This window comes from Gastrolobium bilobum, unplaced genomic scaffold (assembly GCF_033153095.1).
Source record: "Gastrolobium bilobum isolate Gb01-03AN ecotype WA unplaced genomic scaffold, APGP_CSIRO_Gbil_v1 utg12088, whole genome shotgun sequence".
Taxonomy (NCBI): Eukaryota; Viridiplantae; Streptophyta; class Magnoliopsida; order Fabales; family Fabaceae; genus Gastrolobium; species Gastrolobium bilobum.
The window spans coordinates 2,050-20,427 of NW_026896880.1; the positions used below are offsets into that span (position 1 = coordinate 2,050).

General features: G+C 37.0%; 1 long non-coding RNA gene across 1 annotated transcript; it reads left to right on the top strand.

Moving 5' to 3' along the window:
- Positions 1-1,176: 1,176 nt before the first annotated feature.
- LOC133302605 (uncharacterized) lies at positions 1,177-1,897 on the top strand. The gene is made up of 3 exons (XR_009750366.1): positions 1,177-1,187; positions 1,286-1,352; positions 1,785-1,897. It is a non-coding gene; the product is annotated as an uncharacterized LOC133302605 (long non-coding RNA).
- The last annotated feature ends 16,481 nt before the right edge of the window (positions 1,898-18,378 follow it).

Below are 18,378 nucleotides of genomic sequence, written 5' to 3' on the forward strand. Positions count from 1 at the left end.
GATGAGAAGAAGCTGAGAAATAAATCTATTCCTATGGTGAAAGTCCAGTGGGAAGGAAGGACGCCTGAAGAGTCCACTTGGGAGCGGGAAGATGAGCTTTTCCAGCAATATCCTGAGTTTAAGGACACGTACGTTCTTGATTTTGCGGACAAAATCGCTAAAAGGTGGGGTGACTATAATAGCCCATCTTAATTAATTAGTAAATCAAGTGTAATTAATTAATTAAGCATGTTTTACTGAGTGAAATTAAGTATAATGCTTAATTAAATGAATCTGAGTCACTTTGGAGTTAAAAAGTGTACTCAGTGAGAATTAAGGGGTATAAATGGGTACTGGCAAAAGTACCCAAAATATAAAAATAAAAATAGTAATATTCCTAGAATAATACTCCAGACTTTTAGGTAAAGTTTGGTAATTATTGGAGTTGAATAGATAGACGAACCAATACCCGCTTAAAGCCACTTAACCAATGTTAAGTGACTAAAAGCCAAAAGTGAACCCATTTCCCACCCATCCCTCGTCGACGCCAGAACAGAAAGAAGAAGAAGAAGAAGGAGAAAGGAGGGAGAAGGAAGGGAGGAAGAGAGAGAGAGAGATCAAACCTTGACCGTTTTGGGTGATTCAAAAGCCTAAATCGCTTAGAATCTCGCCCTCTTTCATAATCCTTGCTTAGTTTTAAGTGGGGAGCTTTGTGTGGTGAGATATTGGCTCTCAAAAATTCGGCCCTTTGGTGAAAATTGGGGTTTTGAGAGTTTCTACCTCCATTGAAGCTTGAGGAGCCATCAATCCTTGGTTGTGTGACCATTGGTGGTAAGATTCTAACCCTTTAACCTCATGATTCCTTGAAATTTGCATGAGTTAGGGTTTATGAATAGTGTTTTAGGGTTTTGATGAAATGTGGTTAAATTAGCGATGTTCTAGGAAGAATGGAGCTTAGAGCATGTTATGGAAAATGCTAGGAATGTCATTTAATCGGTGAAAATGAGCTTAGATAGCTAAATGAGTATACTTGTAAAATGGCAAGAATATGATGCTTGATATTGGATTTCTTGCATTGTTGATAAATGGTATGGCTTGGTTGATTGATGATTGTGTCCTAATGATGTCTAGGATTGAGACATTTGGACCGACCGTGAATGATCAATCGCTTGAACAAGCTATGGAGCTTGAGTAGCTCATTGGAATTGGTAAGCTCATACTTGTGTTGTGTTTTGAATTGAGTAGTTGATGGTTGATTGTGAAATACTCTTGAATGCAATATGTTAATTGCATTACCCTTGTATAGGTGTATATTTGTAAAAGTGGATTGCTGAAACTGTTGGTGAAGAACAAAGGTCGACTGAAGCATTGAGGTAAGCCTTTCGGACCTTGGGTGTAATTCCCTTGATTGTTCTACCAAGCCCTGAAAGGGTAGAGGTTGTGATTGTGTATATAAATGCAATAAAATAGTGTAATGCTTTGTTATACGTATGTGTATGCATTTGGTGTGGCATAGGATGGTGTTTCCCTATGTTGGTATGTTGCATGACGATGCGTAAATCATACTTGGTAGTTAGCTGGCCAGTAGGACTATTTGCATCTGAGTTTCCTTAGGACAGCTTGAGAGCTCGAGGGATTTCTCCTGGAGATGTATTGCATTTTGCATAGATATGTATTTACTGCATTATTATTGTTATTGCTATTACACTGATATGGGACTGTGGGGTGGAGAGATGCTCCAAGGACCCCTGGTTTACTGGATATATTCGTATATCTCACCCCGTGTTGTGGGGACCCCTTTTCAGGTAAGGATGCTGCAGGAGCCTCTGGTGGCAAGTGGCCATATCTGGATTATGCATGAAATGTGGCATTTCTTTTGAGATTGTACATGTTGTTTTGTAGCTCACATGTATAGGATTGTAATTCATAGACCATTGATAGATGTATGAATTGTATACTGGAATGGACTTAGCCTATGCTCATGCCTTTGGTCATCTCTTTTGTCGATGAGAGCCAAGGGAATGATCATAGTGTTTTGTAAGCTAAGTTCCATAAATTGTAATGAACATGATGTGTAATTGATGAGTACTTTGAGTTTAATATAGGTATGTTCATTAAGTATTGGATTGTTGAACTGGAAACTAAATTAGGTACCTAGTGCTAAATTGGGAAATGTTGAGAAAACAAATACATCCTGTCCGTTTGACCAATTTTCATACCCAATGTGATGGAATTGGACTTTGATGTCTCTATGAAAGTGGTAGACATTCCTCTTAGCTTTCCATAGAGACCAAAATGGTGTAATTTGAGTGAGTATAGCTCAAATTATGAGTGGAAAACCATAGGTAGGTTAAATGACCTTGTTTTGGGTCACCCAGCCCTGTGGATGGCGCCTGGGGCGCCAAATTCACGCTTGGGGCGCCAAATTACGAGATCAGACAGTAGCATCCATGCTTGGGGCGCCAGATTCACGCTTGGGCCAACTTTCTGTTTTCCCACGCTCTGAGCGTGGATCTCACGCTGCGGGCGAGGGGTTCTGGAGGTTTCGCACCTTTTTCTTAAAAAGTGCATAACTTTGGCTACGGTGCTCCGATTTGAGCGCGGTTTGAACCCACGCGTAGCTAATGAAAAATACTATAACATAGTAGAAGATGGGAATCATAAAAGGAGTTTAGAATTAATTTGATAATTAAAGTGATGAAGACATTTCACGACGTATTGTCAAGTATAATGGGAATATAATCTTAAGTTTTGTCCCACTATTTCGCGAAGTATATATAGTTATGATCACGCACTTGGTTATTTGAATCCGGCTTGTATAAAAAGGAAAAATTTATCCGGTTTTCTAATTGAACCAATGTGATTGTAACTGCGCTTAATGCCGTACGCAATGATAACAATCTGATTCTAGAACGGGGTGTTACAGTATTAACTTTAATTGCTACGCTTAGCATATAAATCCCAAACTTTGGATTATGAAACTACATAATTTTCTAAGATTTATCATATTTTTCTTATAATTTTCTGAGCACTTTTCCGGTACGCGCTTTTCCAAGCCAGTACCGGTTTCCAGCACCAGTTCTCATTATCTGGACTTGAAACTCGTTTTACAAGTCCTACATATTATTCTAGTAATTATCATGCACTTTTATTAATTTTCCGGGATACTTTTTCGGCACGCATTTATACCGACTAGCAGAACCGGTATCTGCACTTTTCTTCCGAAAAGCGACTTTCAGCATTCTTAATCACTTATTACGATTATTAAGCCTCATAAATAATTATTAAGGTCAATTATGGAATCATTTCCTATTTTCTCGTAATTTATTAATTAAATAACTTAATTAACGGTGCGGGTTCTTACAAATGGCCTCGTCATAACATGACCCTGCATCTCAAACGCATGAGAGGTGTTCATCCACCACTCATGGGCATCGCCCTCCAGCATGTAAGTAGCAAACATCAGCTTCTGCTGATCTGAACACTGCATGACACGAAAGATCTTATCCAGCGCCTGTAGCCATCTCGCCGCAGCAATAGGATCATAAGACCCATCAAAAGAAGGCGGCTTATGCTTCCTGAAAGCGTTCAGCCGACGGTCGATCACGTCACGGTCTTCAGCAGGCTCCATAAAGGGTTCCATCACCCCAGTGACATGAGTAGCACTACCAATGTGATTCAGGCTCTCATCCTGAACACTAGGTGGGGCGGCAGCGGCGATGGTGGTGGAGGTGGTGGCGGAGGGAACTGACCTACAGCAGGACCAGCCCTCATCTCCTCCAACATAACCCGCATCATGGTCATGTTCGCCAGCCGATTTACCTCAAGAGCATCCTCCGTGGCCTTCTGGTTCGCTTCTCTAGCAGCGTCCATCATTGCCACGTTGGTCAATCTAGTGGCCTCCTGCATCTCAGCCAATGGAGTCAGGATTGGGTCGCGGGTTGATCCTCAACAGTCTCTCGTGTTCTCCTGGATCCTACCATGACTCTGCACAAGTTACACAAATTATGAGTTGATCAGGCCCACGCAATGTGATCACATATGCATCATCATAATAAAACCCAACGGAGCAAACACACAAGACAGACACAACCAAGCATCCTAATCACTTGTAATGCCCAGCCGCTTCAAGAATCAATGACTATCCCCACATACTAATACGAGACTTTTCAGTGAGCTTTTTTCTCACTCGCGCACTTCCTGAGAAAACTTCCCAGAAGGTCACCCATCCCAGAATTGCTCCAAGTCAAGCACGTTTAACTGTGGAGTTCTTCTGTTCCGGGCTACCGAAAAGAAGATGCATCTTCTAAGTATAGGTAGTACCAATTAATTCTTATAAGCTCTCCCAAACTGTGCAGTCTCACACCTGCACAATCTTTGGAATCCCTCTCTTTCGGGTGTCGATTCGATTCATTCATGCATGTAACCCCCCGCTGGAAGCCTGTCAGGAGTCGTTCCTTGTCCGTGCCTCTTTGCACCGGCGATCACTCCCCGCCCTCGTCAGCGCTCGGGATGTTACATACCCACCAGCTTCCGCCTGGTTCTTCCTCGAACCTCACCGTACTGGATGAGAGGCCCTGCTCTGATACCATAAAATGTAACACCCCGTATATATCTGGTTTGTTATCATGTCATCGTATTAAGCCACGCTTAATTTAAAAATGCAGAATATCTTTTTCTTTTCAATTATGACGTCATTATACTTAGCCAAGTTGTTTACTTAATCATTTTCATAAAAACATCGCCTGTATGTAAATTGCAAATAAACAGCTAACTGAAATACCTCATTAAATAAATAAAATAAGTATGTATCTAGTCACGGAACTACAACACGTAGACCGGACAACCTACTAAGTTATACAACTCAACTCAAAGAACTATCATAAGTGGCATGGACAAACCCCATGCTCACCCAAATAAGGCATCAAGCCCAACATAAGTCTCCACATCAACAGCATAATAATAATAAGGCAAAAAACATAAACAGCATCCAATCCAGACATGTCAGCATAAATATAACAACAATATCATCAGCTAAGCTCTTGCCTCCTGCCGCTAGAGGCATCAGTCCCAAGCTACCTGATCCTGAAATAAGCGCCCCAAACGTGGGGTGAGATCTCTAAACAAGAAATCTCAGTAAGACAAGGGGTCCTCAAGGATCTTCCACCCCAAGCTCACTTACATGTGCAATATAAGTTCTAAAAGTAGTAATTCAATATCAGTTCCAAAATCAGTGCAATGCAACAGATATTCATGTCATGTGTGTTATAACAATTCTACTGATCAGAGAAGTGCAGGAATACGTCTATTACCCACACAGTATAAGCCCATGCTGTATCCGCCCACAAGAATACCCTATGGCTTCCTGTTTAGACGGAACACCACATACATATCATATAGCATTTGCACTTAACAGTTCAAAAGCATTTCAGCAAAACAATACATAAAAACACATCATGCGTATAACCATCCCCCTATGGAGTATGGTGGAACAGACAATGGCTCAACCGAGGACACGAAAGCTTACCTTGCAAGCTAACAACCCAAGCCAAGAGTCTAACCAATGCTCAAAGTTCAAACACAGCAGAATCACAATCTGATTAGGACCAGCAAACATATCAATACACATAGCTCATAAGCATAAACATAAAGACAACGCTTCTCTTTTACGTTTTACGTCTTTAGGCTCCTCACAAAGCCTCAAGCCCTTAATCACTTGATTCTGACTTAGTTCAATTATTACAGAAGTCCAAACTAGCTAATCATGGGTCCACAAACCCAAAATAGCAATCTGTATAAATAGTGCCTTCACTGTTCTTCGAAACCCAGAATATCCGGATATTCCTCGGGGACATATCCGGATATCAATATCCGGATATCTCTGGGGACATATCCGGATATTTCCACACCCCATATCCGGATATCCATATCCGGATATTATTTCCAGAGAAATATCCAGATATTTCGTGACAGAATGTGGTTTTGCATTTTCGCGAAGATATCCCTTCAAGGTTCCATTTTTAACACTTACAGAAGCTTAAACATCAATCTTTAGGTCCATTTAGGTTCATAAAACAGTGGGTTATTTGTTTAATTCATTAAACATGCCAAGACACCATCTTTAAGCATTAGAACTCATGATCATAGGTTGGTATCACTTACCAAGACTCAACACAGAGAAAAGGTTGCTCTTGGAGCTCACCAAACAACTCTCCCAGTTCTGACTTGGTGCAAACACGAAAATGGCACTACAAGGTTGGTCCCTTCTTCACAAAGGAAGCTCCATGGAGCTCCACAAGCCAAGAAAATGAACCCTCTCACCCAAACTCCAAAAACAGCTCTCAAAAATCCACCAAACAGTGGCTGAGTGTCCAGAAAATGCAGCCTCACACTCTCACAACCCACCCTACCAAGTGTTTGCAAGATCAAGAGGAAGAATCAAGAAGAAAATGGCCCCAAAGCTCAAGAAATGGTGAAGGAAATGCAATGGAACAGTGACAACCACTCAGCCTCCAAGTGTGTCACGTAGGAAGTCTGATGTGCCAAGGGTTTTGGGCCAAGCAAGGGTATTTATAGCGGTTTACAACTTAAACACACAGTATTAGCGCTAATGGCTACACTTAGCATTTTAATCCCAAACTCAGGATTCTTAACCTACTCATTTTTACAAGATTTATCATATTTTTATTTTATTTTTTGCAGCACTTTTTCGGTACGCGCTTTTCATAGCCAGTATCAGTTTCTGGCAACAGTTCTCATTATTTTAACTTGAAACTTGTTTTACTAGTCCTATTTAATATTCTAAGAATTATCATGCACTTATAATTTTCCGGGATACTTTTTCGGTACGCATTTATACCGAGTAGCAGAACCGGTATCTGCGCTTTTCGTCCGAAAAACGACTTTTGCATTATTACTCACTTACCATAATTCTTTAAGCCTCATAATAATTATTAGGGTCAATTATGGAATTATTTCCTAATTTCACATAATTATTTAATTAACTTCCTTAATTAACGGTGCGGGTTCTTACACATCTACTTTTCGGTAGCCCGGAACGGAAGAACTCCATAGTTAAGCGTGCTTGACTTGGGAAAATTCTGGGATGGGTGACCTCCTGGGAAGTTTTCCCGGGAAGTGTGCGAGTGAGGAAAAAGCACGCTGAAGAGTCCAGTGTTAGTGTATGGGGATAGTTATTGATTCTTGAAGCAGCCAGGGCGTTATACAAGCCCCTTAAATGTTTCTTCCACTATTAGTCAAACTTCACGAGTGTTTGAAAATTTTTTACTACCTCCAAGCTTTTGGGTGCTTGAAAAGCTTACAAACTATAAGCTTTCGAGTGCTTAGAAACCTTTCAACAACCAAAGCTTCTTAGGTGCTTGGCAACCTTATAATCCACTAATTTTTCGGGTACTTGACCACCTTACGATCCCACCAAATTTATGAGCATTTGGGAATCATGCACATCCTTTGGGTATTAATACCCTCAATCACATTTTTCAGAAGGTGTTTAGGATACTATATACACTTTTTGTAACATCCCAAGAGCTGGCAAGGGCAGAGAGTGATCGCCGGTGCGAAAGGGCACGAACAATGAGCGGCTCATGCCAAATCTTGCAGCTTGGGGGTTCATGAATGAATCGAATCAACACCCGAAAGAGAGGGATTCCAGAGACTGTGCTGGTATGGAACGGTACAGTTAGGAATAGCTTATAAGAATTAATTGGTACTACCTATACTAACAAGATGCATCTACTTTTTGGTTGCCCGGATCGGAAGAACTCCACAGTTAAGTGTGCTTGACTTGGAGCAATTCTGGGATGGGTGACCTCCTGGGAAGTTTTCCCGGAAAGTGTGCGAGTGAGGACAAAGCACACTGAAAAGTCTCGTGTTAGTGTGTGGGGACAGTCATTTATTCTTGCAAGTGGCCGGGCGTTACACTTTTAGATTGTGGATAATACAAGTTGAAGCTCTATAGATGTATGATCTTCATAAAAAATATGCTCAAAGACATTAAATGATCATAAATGAGTTATGCAAGTGTTGAAGCAATAAAATCTACCAAGAAAGGCTCAAGGAATGTCTCCATGGTGTCTAAGATTGTTTATAGTCATTGAGTGAGTATTTATAAGTTTCCAACCGGAAATAATTATTACTAGCTATTGGAAAGCTTACTAGCTAGTAAGGTTTCCATTACTTTTCAAGGAGTATTCAAATACTTTCCTTCTAGGAAGGAAGTATTTGAATACTTGGAAAAAAGTAATCGATTAGTTTTTTCTCTAGTATAGTATTTGGATACCTGTCAAGAAAGTATTTAAACACTTTATTGATAGAATCCCATTATGTAATACTTTCATGTATGATTTGATCCTAATGACCTCCGACCTCTTTACATGAATGTTCTTTATTTTGGAAAAGATATTTTGAAGTTATAAAGCATGTCAAGAATTTTTTCCATGGATTTTTCAAATTACTTTTAAGAATCACATGCCATGGATTATGCATTTTTATAAACATTTTTACTTTGAACTCATTTAAGCAATATTATCTAATACCCTTACATTTAAGTCTATGTCGTAAAAATTTACTTCACTAAGGGGGCGTTTGGTTCAGGAATTTTTTCTGGAATAGTAGGGAAATGAGATAGATAGAGAAATGATTGGAAAGATAGATAAAGTGAGATAGGTAGAAAAATGTAAAAAAAAGTTGTTTGGTGGGAAAAAACTTTACTGGGAAAATTAGGTAACTTTATGAAATCAACAGTGCATTAAAAGCCAGATAACCGGTTTTCCGAAAAATCCCACCTTCAAATTGGGTTTCTAAACAGTGCGGATATCTATGTTTCTCATAAATCTATACAAATTGGATATATGGGTTTTTGGTGAAAATACGTTGAAACAAACATGGTGTTTCTAAAAGCCATACTTCAGAAACATAGATATCCGCTGAAAAGCTCCCAACCAAACACCACCTAAAGGTCTTGGACTTAGCTTCTTACATTGATTCTTGGATTTTCGTCTTTCATTTGAACTTGATACTTCACATGTTGGATTTTACAATATTTGACACTTTGTTGGACTAGATCCTCTTTTACCATGACTTGTGACATTAATCTTCTCTTGAAGATTGTTCATGATTTGTGTCTTTGATCTTGGTTCTGCTCCTCTCATTCTTCCTTTTTGCTCTTGATTCCTTGTTTTCTTCAAAGCTTATCAATGTTATTGCCACTGTGATATGTCATTGATCTTCTGGTGTGGCTCTACTATACATCTTTAATCTCCCTATATGATCTATGCTTTTTACTCTTAATTAACGATCTTCTCCTTTTGTTGTTGCCTCTTTGTTATCATCAATACATATCTTATATCTATGTTTCCTTGCTCTAATCTCCCTTTTTACACTTTTGACATCTCCAATTATAATTGTTTTCACAACATTATTTTAAGCTTGGATTGCTTTAGAAACATTACCATTTTATCTTACTCAAATGAAGTTTTGGCACCAATTCTTATCATGTTATTGATGGCTTTAGGGATCAATACTGTTAGATTATTGTTTGCTTTTGAACAACACTCATAAAATGTTATGGCAGTATTATTTAGATGTGAGCTACCCACTGGGTTGGAGAAACTATTGTTTTTATTTTCTTTACCTGAAGTTGTATCAGAAAAAGTCCAACTTATCAGTTCAAGTTTTGTAACCTTTAAATAAAATTTGAGGAGTGAGACTTCTTCTAATGCTACTTAGGGCACAACTAGAAAATTCATAAATACCGACAGAAAATTATGAGGGAAAAATATCCCTTACAACTTGCGACAGAATTTGCGACCATGAGACAATTGTAACAGTAAGTAGGCCAACTTTCCGCCACCGAAATATCGTCACAGTATCCCTCGCATTTCGGTCGCAAATTGTGAGGAAAAAAAAACCTCACAATAATTAAAATTTTGTGACAGGTAATAGCGACAGACAATATTTACGACCGAATTTCCGTCGTAAAACATGGGAGCAAAAGTTGCAACTGAAATTTCATATTATTCTTCACAAATTGCGTCGGACTTTGCGACAACATTATTTGTGCGGGAATAGCGATGAATATATTATAAATATTTGCAAGGGAATTCAATCCGTCGCAAAGTTCATAAATTTAAGACTATATAGAAGAGATGTGATATGTATATGAGAAAAAGTCATTGAATGCATCACTGCAACCTTTGTCAAGGACATTGAGTGATTATAGAATGACAGTAATGCCCATTTAGGCTAATCTAAGGAGAGATAAGACTGTGTGAAAATTCAAGGTGTGTGTATTTTGGGGTTTGGGAGTTTAGGTTATTAATAGTTTTTCCTCTTTGATTTTTTTTCTCTCTTCGTTAAGCCATCCTCTTTAAATGATATTTTTGTCCAAAAAAGATGCAATGTGCGTAGGAGAAAAAGTCTCATTGAGTGCGTCTAGGATGGAAGTGCCATTGTCGGAGAATCTAAGGAGAGATAAGATTGTAATGGCGATAAAGTAATACTTGTCGGACATGGGCAAGAGACAAAGACAAGACGCAGTAGTCAAAGATACCCACTAGGTTGCAGTGAAGGACCATGAGTAATTAGCGGTGCAGTGCAACTAAACAGGACTAAAGTACTTTAGACTAAGTTCAAAGTTTTTATTTATTTATGTATTCAAAAAAATATATTTATTTATATTGTGTTCGTCTTTCCATATTCTTCAATTATTTACATCTTTTGGACTATGCTAAAGAACATTATTTAGCATAAGCAATTGTACGAGTGAGAGTGAGAAGCAGAGGAAAATGTCTGAAACAGACACGCTCCACCCATCCTCATAGTCATCACTGTACAAATGAATGAAAAGTGACACATGCTTCCGGTGCCACCAGAAAGGGCAGTGGTCCTGGTATTTAGTTTCTCTCTTTTTTTTTCTATGGCCTTACTGTCTTGGTATCCTTTTGTTTGATAAGACATTTCAATTTTTATTATTTTTGAGGTTTTTTTTAGAATATACTTTGACAATGGAATAACGGTTCCGTTAAATGGCAAGTTTGATATACTATAGGATTGTTGGGTAGGAAAAATAAAATAGTAAGGTGAGGAGGAAAAAGAAAAGGAAATGGTGTTCTGTTAAATGGTGTTCTCAACCATAGCTATATGAAAGCACCAATGAAACAGAAATAGAAATGCAGAAAAGCAAGGTGAGGAGAGCAAGGGAAGTGTGTGTGAGAGAGAAAAAGATGATAACTTTGGTTATGCACATCTTAAGATCAATTGAGTTACGATAACTTATTAATTCATGGATGATAACTTTGGTTTTGCATCAAGTTGCCTTTAAAAGTTTTCATAATTAAGGATCATCGAAATTGTGAACATTGTTGACCAAAAAATATCAAATTGAATTAAAATAATTTATTAAAATGAAATAAAACATCATTTTCTCTTTTTTCATAATTAAATTCAACTATCCACTTATCAATATAGAATTAGCTTAGAATCATGATGTGTGCGTCATTTTTTGGGTTTTTAGGCGTGTTTATATTTCTAGTGACAACAGTATAATCTATATTTTTATTTTTAATTGCATTTCAAGGGTTAATTGGTACTTTATAAAAGGGTTTTTAAACTCCGAATGTTAGTTCTGAAATTCTTGAATATTGTTTTCATTTTTAGAGAATTAAGGAGTCTCTTTATCAATCCCAAACCTATCTTATCCTAATAAAGTGTACCTAAGCACCCTTAGGATACCTTATCAGGCTCTAGATAAAATAAGATGAGCAACCATGATAACTTTATTCCATCCTCTAAGCTCATTAAATAATTGTTAAGAACATGATAAAATAAAATATCCTATTCAGCCCTAAGAGATAAGAGAGAAAATTACGGATATGTTACGATATACAATTTGAATGTTTTAATAAGTGATACAATGTGACAAATTAGCCATGATTCAAGGGATGTTGATAAGTTAGAAGACTTGCATCTTGGCCTATAAATAGTAGCCAAAGGAAGTATAAACACACACAAAACGTAGAAAAAAGTTTGAAACATATAGAGCTTTGTTTCTTTTCATAATCAATTCCTCATTATATGTATGAATTATATGATCTCTCATTCTAGCTTGGCTTGAAAATGTGCGTGAGTGATGATTGCTTAATTATATACTTAAACCTTGAAGTGTCCAATTATGTTGAAATGTTACTTTTATCCTCTCATACAAATAGATTTCCTCATTAATTGCAAGTGAACATGTGTTATGTATTTTTTTTATTTTCTTGCAATGCATCATTTGCTATGAATTATATGTCATTCCATTTTATCTGAAGGCAAGTTCAATTCATAAAATTTACAAATTGAGATCATATTTTTTATTTGATTCATTTATATCATATATTTGTTATGGGTTAGTAAAATATAACTTTTTTATTCAAAACTTAATTTTAAGAAGGGCTAATTGAGTTGGGACAACTTGCTAGATGTGTTGGATTAGACAATACTTTACACTTTTTTGAACTAGATCCTTTTTTCCATGTCTTGTGATATTAAGCTTCTCTTGAAGATTTTTCATGATTTGTTGTCTTTGATCTTTGTTTTTCTCTTCTCATTCTTCATTTTTTATCTTGTTTCCTTGCTTAAGCTCATCCATGTTATTAAGCCACTATAATATGTCATTGTTCTTATTGTGTGGCTTTATCATGCATCTTCAATCTCTATATATGATTTATGTTTTTTTCTCTTAATTAAGTATCTTATCTTTTTGTTGTTGCCTCTTTATTATCATCAAAATATATCTTATATCTACACTACCCTTGTCTAATCTCTCTTTGCATACTTTTGACATCTCTGATGGTATTTGTTTTAACAATATCATTTTGCTTAAAAAAATATTACCATTTTATCTTGCTTAAATGAAGTTCTGGAACTAGCTCTTATCATGTTATTGATGGATTTAGGGATCACTGTTGTTATATGACTGTTTACTTTTGAACAACGGTGATAAAATGTTATGGCAATATTATTTAGATGTGAGCTATCCATTGGGTTGGAGAAACTATTATTTCTAGTTTCTTCACTTGAAGTTGTGTAAGAAAAAGTCAAACTTTCTAGTTCAAGTTTTGTAACCTTTAAATTAGAATTGAGGAGTGGGACTTCTTCTAATGCTACGTAGGGTATAAAAATTGGAAAGATAGTTTCTCCACATCATTGTATAACTCACATCCAAATAACACAACCGTGACATATTATTAAAAGCTAAAGTGGAGATTTCGGACTTGAACTATGCAAGAGTACATTGACATCACCACAACACCATTAACCATGAAGTTTCGATGACAAAAACCTTAAAGGATGAGAAAGAAAGAGAGCAAGAAACATCAATGGATAAGCAAAAACAAAAATGAGATCAAGTTTGAAGACCAAAGTGAAAGAAAAATCAACAGAAAACTTGTAGAGCAAGCAATATTGATGATGAAGAAAAGTGTAAAAGCCTAGAGCTCAAATTGTTTACATTCACTTGGACTTTGAAATATAGGATTATATGATTGCAATCATTGAGCCTAAGTCACATACATGACATACATATGCATGAAAGACTCATGAAATTACACCTCACTTGTATATAGGAAAGGATTAAAATTGAATTTTACCCCAAGAGACTTTTATGAAGTCATTTGTTAGCCAAACACGCATAAGATATAGTAAAAAATAACTTGGAATACATATTGCACATAACACTTGTCTTTTGCATACTATTACCCTAATATGATCATTACTTGAGTAATGTATGATCATTATTAGAGTAGTAAGTCTGGTATGGATTACCCGATTAATCGTAACTGATTACCTGAGTTGGTTTAATTACCTGAATAATGCCTTGTATTACCCGTGTAACATAATAGATTACCCAATAAAGCTTTTAACAACTAGTTGTGAGTACAAAGGCTATATAAGCATGTTTCCCTTGTGCATGCCTTTATGATTCAACATATTTTTAGAGAAGACGCCTCAAATTGAGAGAAAAACTCATTTTGCAACCATTTTTCTCATTCTAGTGCTTGTGGTAAATCATTATTGCTTTATAGCAATTTTGATATGATATACGATCTTTTATAAGGTCAAATATTCGACAACTATTGTTGTATTGATTCTATGTTGAGAAAGGGTAGATAAACCACAAAAAGATTATGTTAGGTGGCCAATACCATAAATTTGAGGATAATTTTGCAAGGTTAGCCAAAAGTAAGAAGGTTTGACATGTTTTAGTGCTTTTGCAGCACCTATTGTAGCTATGAACAACTAGTGGAAGTAGTGGCGGAGCCGGGCATAAACTTTAGCCAGAGCTGAAGTTTTCAACAAAAAATGAACTAATCGGGGGTTTGCACAAATTTGAGGTGACAGAACGAATTTTTGTGCCCACTCTTTAACACTGGCAAAACCCCTCTATCTTAGCCTATGCCATAGTTTTCAACAGAACTTTAGCCCACGCAAAAACTTTAGCCTTGGAATCAATTGTCAACAGTGTTCATTTTCTAAAATTTTTAAAAAACAGCTAGTACCAAAATACATAAAAAGGGTAGGATTAGTGAAAATCCTGAATTCGGAGACAAAATACATAAAAGGGGTAAAACGGTAAATTGCCAAACACGTAACTCTAGGAAATGAAATGTGAGTAGAAGGTCTCAAATGAGAAAACTAACCCTGAATATGGATTCAGAACGAAAAATTGAGTGGTCAGGCAAATTTCTGAAAATTTGATGAATAGTATTTTTACCGGGTAAAAATACAGCGGTACAGTTGCACCGAATAATGTGACGAGTGAAATTCGAGCTCTAGGTTTGAAAATAAGTTGAAAAGGGTACATAAGACTAAGAATTATGATTTTTGGTGAAAATTAAAATTTTTGGGGAAACTTGCCAACAGTGCACAATCTGGTTAAAACTTTGATTTCACCGAATGACCGAAAAACTCCGGATTCATCTAATCAAGTATAATTAAAGGACTTTGGTGAATGTTAGATTGTGAATTTTATAAATAGTTTAGAAATTTATTGGTGATTAGTGGGTTAAGTGAGTAGTTTAAGTGACTTTTTGTCCTTTTGTGCCTATGTGGCAATCCATGTCACTTAAAGACATTTGGACCTCTTCTTCTCTCTCCAATTTTCTACACACCCTCCCTTCTTCCTTGCTGAACCATGACTCCATTAGAGCACCTAGGGAGAGCTTATTCTTTGTTTGACTTCTAGACATCTTTAGGAGAAAGTTCCAACATCAAAGTTCATCTAAAAAATATAGTGAACAACATTCATGTTGTGGATTTTTCTTGAAAACCACTACATCTTGAGATATCCCTCCAACAAGGCTACAAAATTTTGAGCAAATTGGGGCCATTGGAGCTTGTTTGGCTTGGATGAATGCTTGAATATTCCCAATCCCATTGAGTTTTGTTGATGATTTGAAAATGAGTATGAAATTTGAATATGTGTGAGTTGGTTGAGGTAGTTGGAGACCTCAAATTGAATTTGTGCATTAGACAAATATTGTTTAGAATGATGAATGAGAGTGATTGAGCTCATAAAATTTATTGTGAAAAAGTTTAGTAACTTGGTGAATTTTTGGATAGATGAGCATGACTTTGTGAAATTGGATTGTTGTGTGATTGAAAAATTGAGTTGTGGATTAGTTGCAGTAGTTAATTATATGTTGTATGATGTGTTTGAAGTGTGGAATTGGATTGAATTCCCCTTGGTATGCATGCTTGTACAATTCGGCCATGTAGGTGAAAATAAGGAAGGATGATATGAATTTGATGTAATGGGTGTTGTGAACATTTGAACCAAGTTTAAATAGGTTGTGTGATGGTGTGATGCATGTGAATTGGAAGCAAAATCATTGGATATGTGTGGGTTGTGATTTCGGCCTAGAAGAGAAAGTTTAGAAAAAATGGTGTGAGTCGTGATTAAATGATGTTGTGGACTTGAATTGGTGTTGTCATGAACTTAGGAAGCCCTAGGAACGTTGGAATAAAATTAACAACATGATTTAGTAATTTAGGCCTAATGACCGAAATGGGGTTATTGGGTTTGTGGGAGTTCATTGTGTTGTATTTCAACTTGATGCACAATTGAATTAATGATCCTATGTGTGATCGTTGTAGGTTGCCTCCCACGGACGTGATCCTTGAGGATTGAGCTTGATGGATTACCTTTGGTCATTGACCAAAAGGATTGTGGCATTTCTGAGGGGACGAAGCTACGGTAAAACTTGCATTGGAGCTACCTAGCTTGGGAGGTTTAATAAGGTAATCCTTTGGTACTGGGGTTAATCCCCATGTGTGCTCCACCATGCCCCTTGGGGGGTATTGGTTGAAGGTTGTATGTCAAGAATGTAGTTATAACATGCTCATGTATTTGTATATATATTGGGTACATAGGATGTACCGTATCTCTGGCCAGTAGATAGTTGCCTTTGGGCGTTACGAACTTCCACTGGATAGGTCTTTATGAGGGAGTTCCAGTTGACCTGGGGTCATAGAGCTGTTATCCATTGAGGAGCACTCTAAGAATGTCTCGGGTGTATTGGTGGTGGGTGCCTTGGTAGATGTTTTGTGAACACATCATTGGATAAGAGCCCATGGGCTATATGCCGAGGGCAATAGGCCGGATGTTGCGTGGTTTTGCTTGACCATTCCAGTTTCATCGTATATTTACTCCGTATGCATCCCCACTTCACTAAATCACTTGTTTTATCCCTCTTTGGTTGTTATGATTTGCTGTTGATATTACATCTGAGTGAGCCATTGGGAGGAGTGATCTCCAGAACCTCTGGGTTACTGAGATATATTCGTATATCTCATCCCGTGTTTGGGACATTATTTTAGGTAGTTATAGCGGGGCAGGAGCCATGAGCAAGAGGCCCACATGCTGAGCACTTGGAGTTAGAGGACTTTTTGCATTTTAAGGCCACTTTTGGCATTGCCTAGACTTTGGGCATGAACATTGAATATTGCTTTGGGATTATGGATCTTGTCATTTGTTCATGCCATATTTTGCCTAAGTCTAGTTGATGATTTATTATGTTGTATTTTGAGGATTTAGTTATATTATGCTTACCATTGGAGAATTATAAATTGAAAATTATGGACCTTATGTAATATTTAAAGCATGTATGTGATGAAAGGGAAATAAGCCTATTTTAGGTTATGATTATGTGTTTATTGTAAGAATGCATGCAAATGGGATAATATAATTGAAATGTTTCTAAGTTTTGATAAGTAAGCATGAATGATAAATGAATGAAAAATAATGCAATTGGTAATGGGTTGTAAAAGCACCAAGGTGTTATTGGTCCTTGAGTGCCACCCTTTCCTATTAGGTACCTTTAAGGCATAATAACACACTTTTGATAAAGTGGGATAGGTTGAATATACAAAGGAGGTGCCGTCGAAATTTATATAAAATGACAATTTTTAGGCTAACTTTGGGAGAGTATATCTCCCTCCACAGAGATCCAATAGGGACGTGTCATACATCATTTTGAAGCTTGAGATATCAGCTATGTTGTGTCAAAATTTGGTAGCAATTAAAGTTGTGATCAGACCTGTAGACGCGTTTGAGTAAAGACTACCTAGATGGCCCTGCACATGGGGGCTGTCGGGTCATTGTTTTGGGAAAATTGTTTCTCCCTCAATTCTGACTAAAATTAGGCTAATGATATGTCAAATTAAAGTTGGAGGTGTCTAGTTTACTGTATAAAAATTTGAGAGCAATTTGTTGAGTGGTGTGTTCAGAATCACGGAAATGGTAGAGTATGTTTGGTTTCCTATTTTGGGTTGGTTGGCAGTTTCGCTTGTCCAACTTCAAACGAAGATAACCTGAGCAAATAAGAACTTTATGGGGTATGTGATACCTTGTTGGAAAGGTAATTGAGTCTAGAATAACATACTAAAACATGAGAGTCTTGTAACCACTAAATTACGCACAATGTCCAAAACACTAAATCATGTTCAGTTATGTAAAAATTGTAAAGTGAGAATTATGCTAAGTGGATTTATGGAAACCCCTTAGTGATTAAGATAAGTATTGTATGCTAGTTAGGCATATATTTTAATTATTATGCGTTTAGATCTCAATTATGATCACAACTTTTATCATTACGTTTTATTATTGTTTTTAAATGCTTACGTAATGAAAAGGAAAAAGTTTACTCGCATTTTTAAATGTACTGCTGTGATTGTAACTGCGCTTAATATCATAATCAATGTTAACAACATCGGTATGTAACGGGCTGTTACACAGCAGCTCTTCCTCTTCCAATAATCCCACTTTCTCTCTCTAAAACGTGGTGTGGTGTTACCTACAGTCGTTCCTGGCTTGCCTCTTGCCTTCTGAATCCGTAGGGG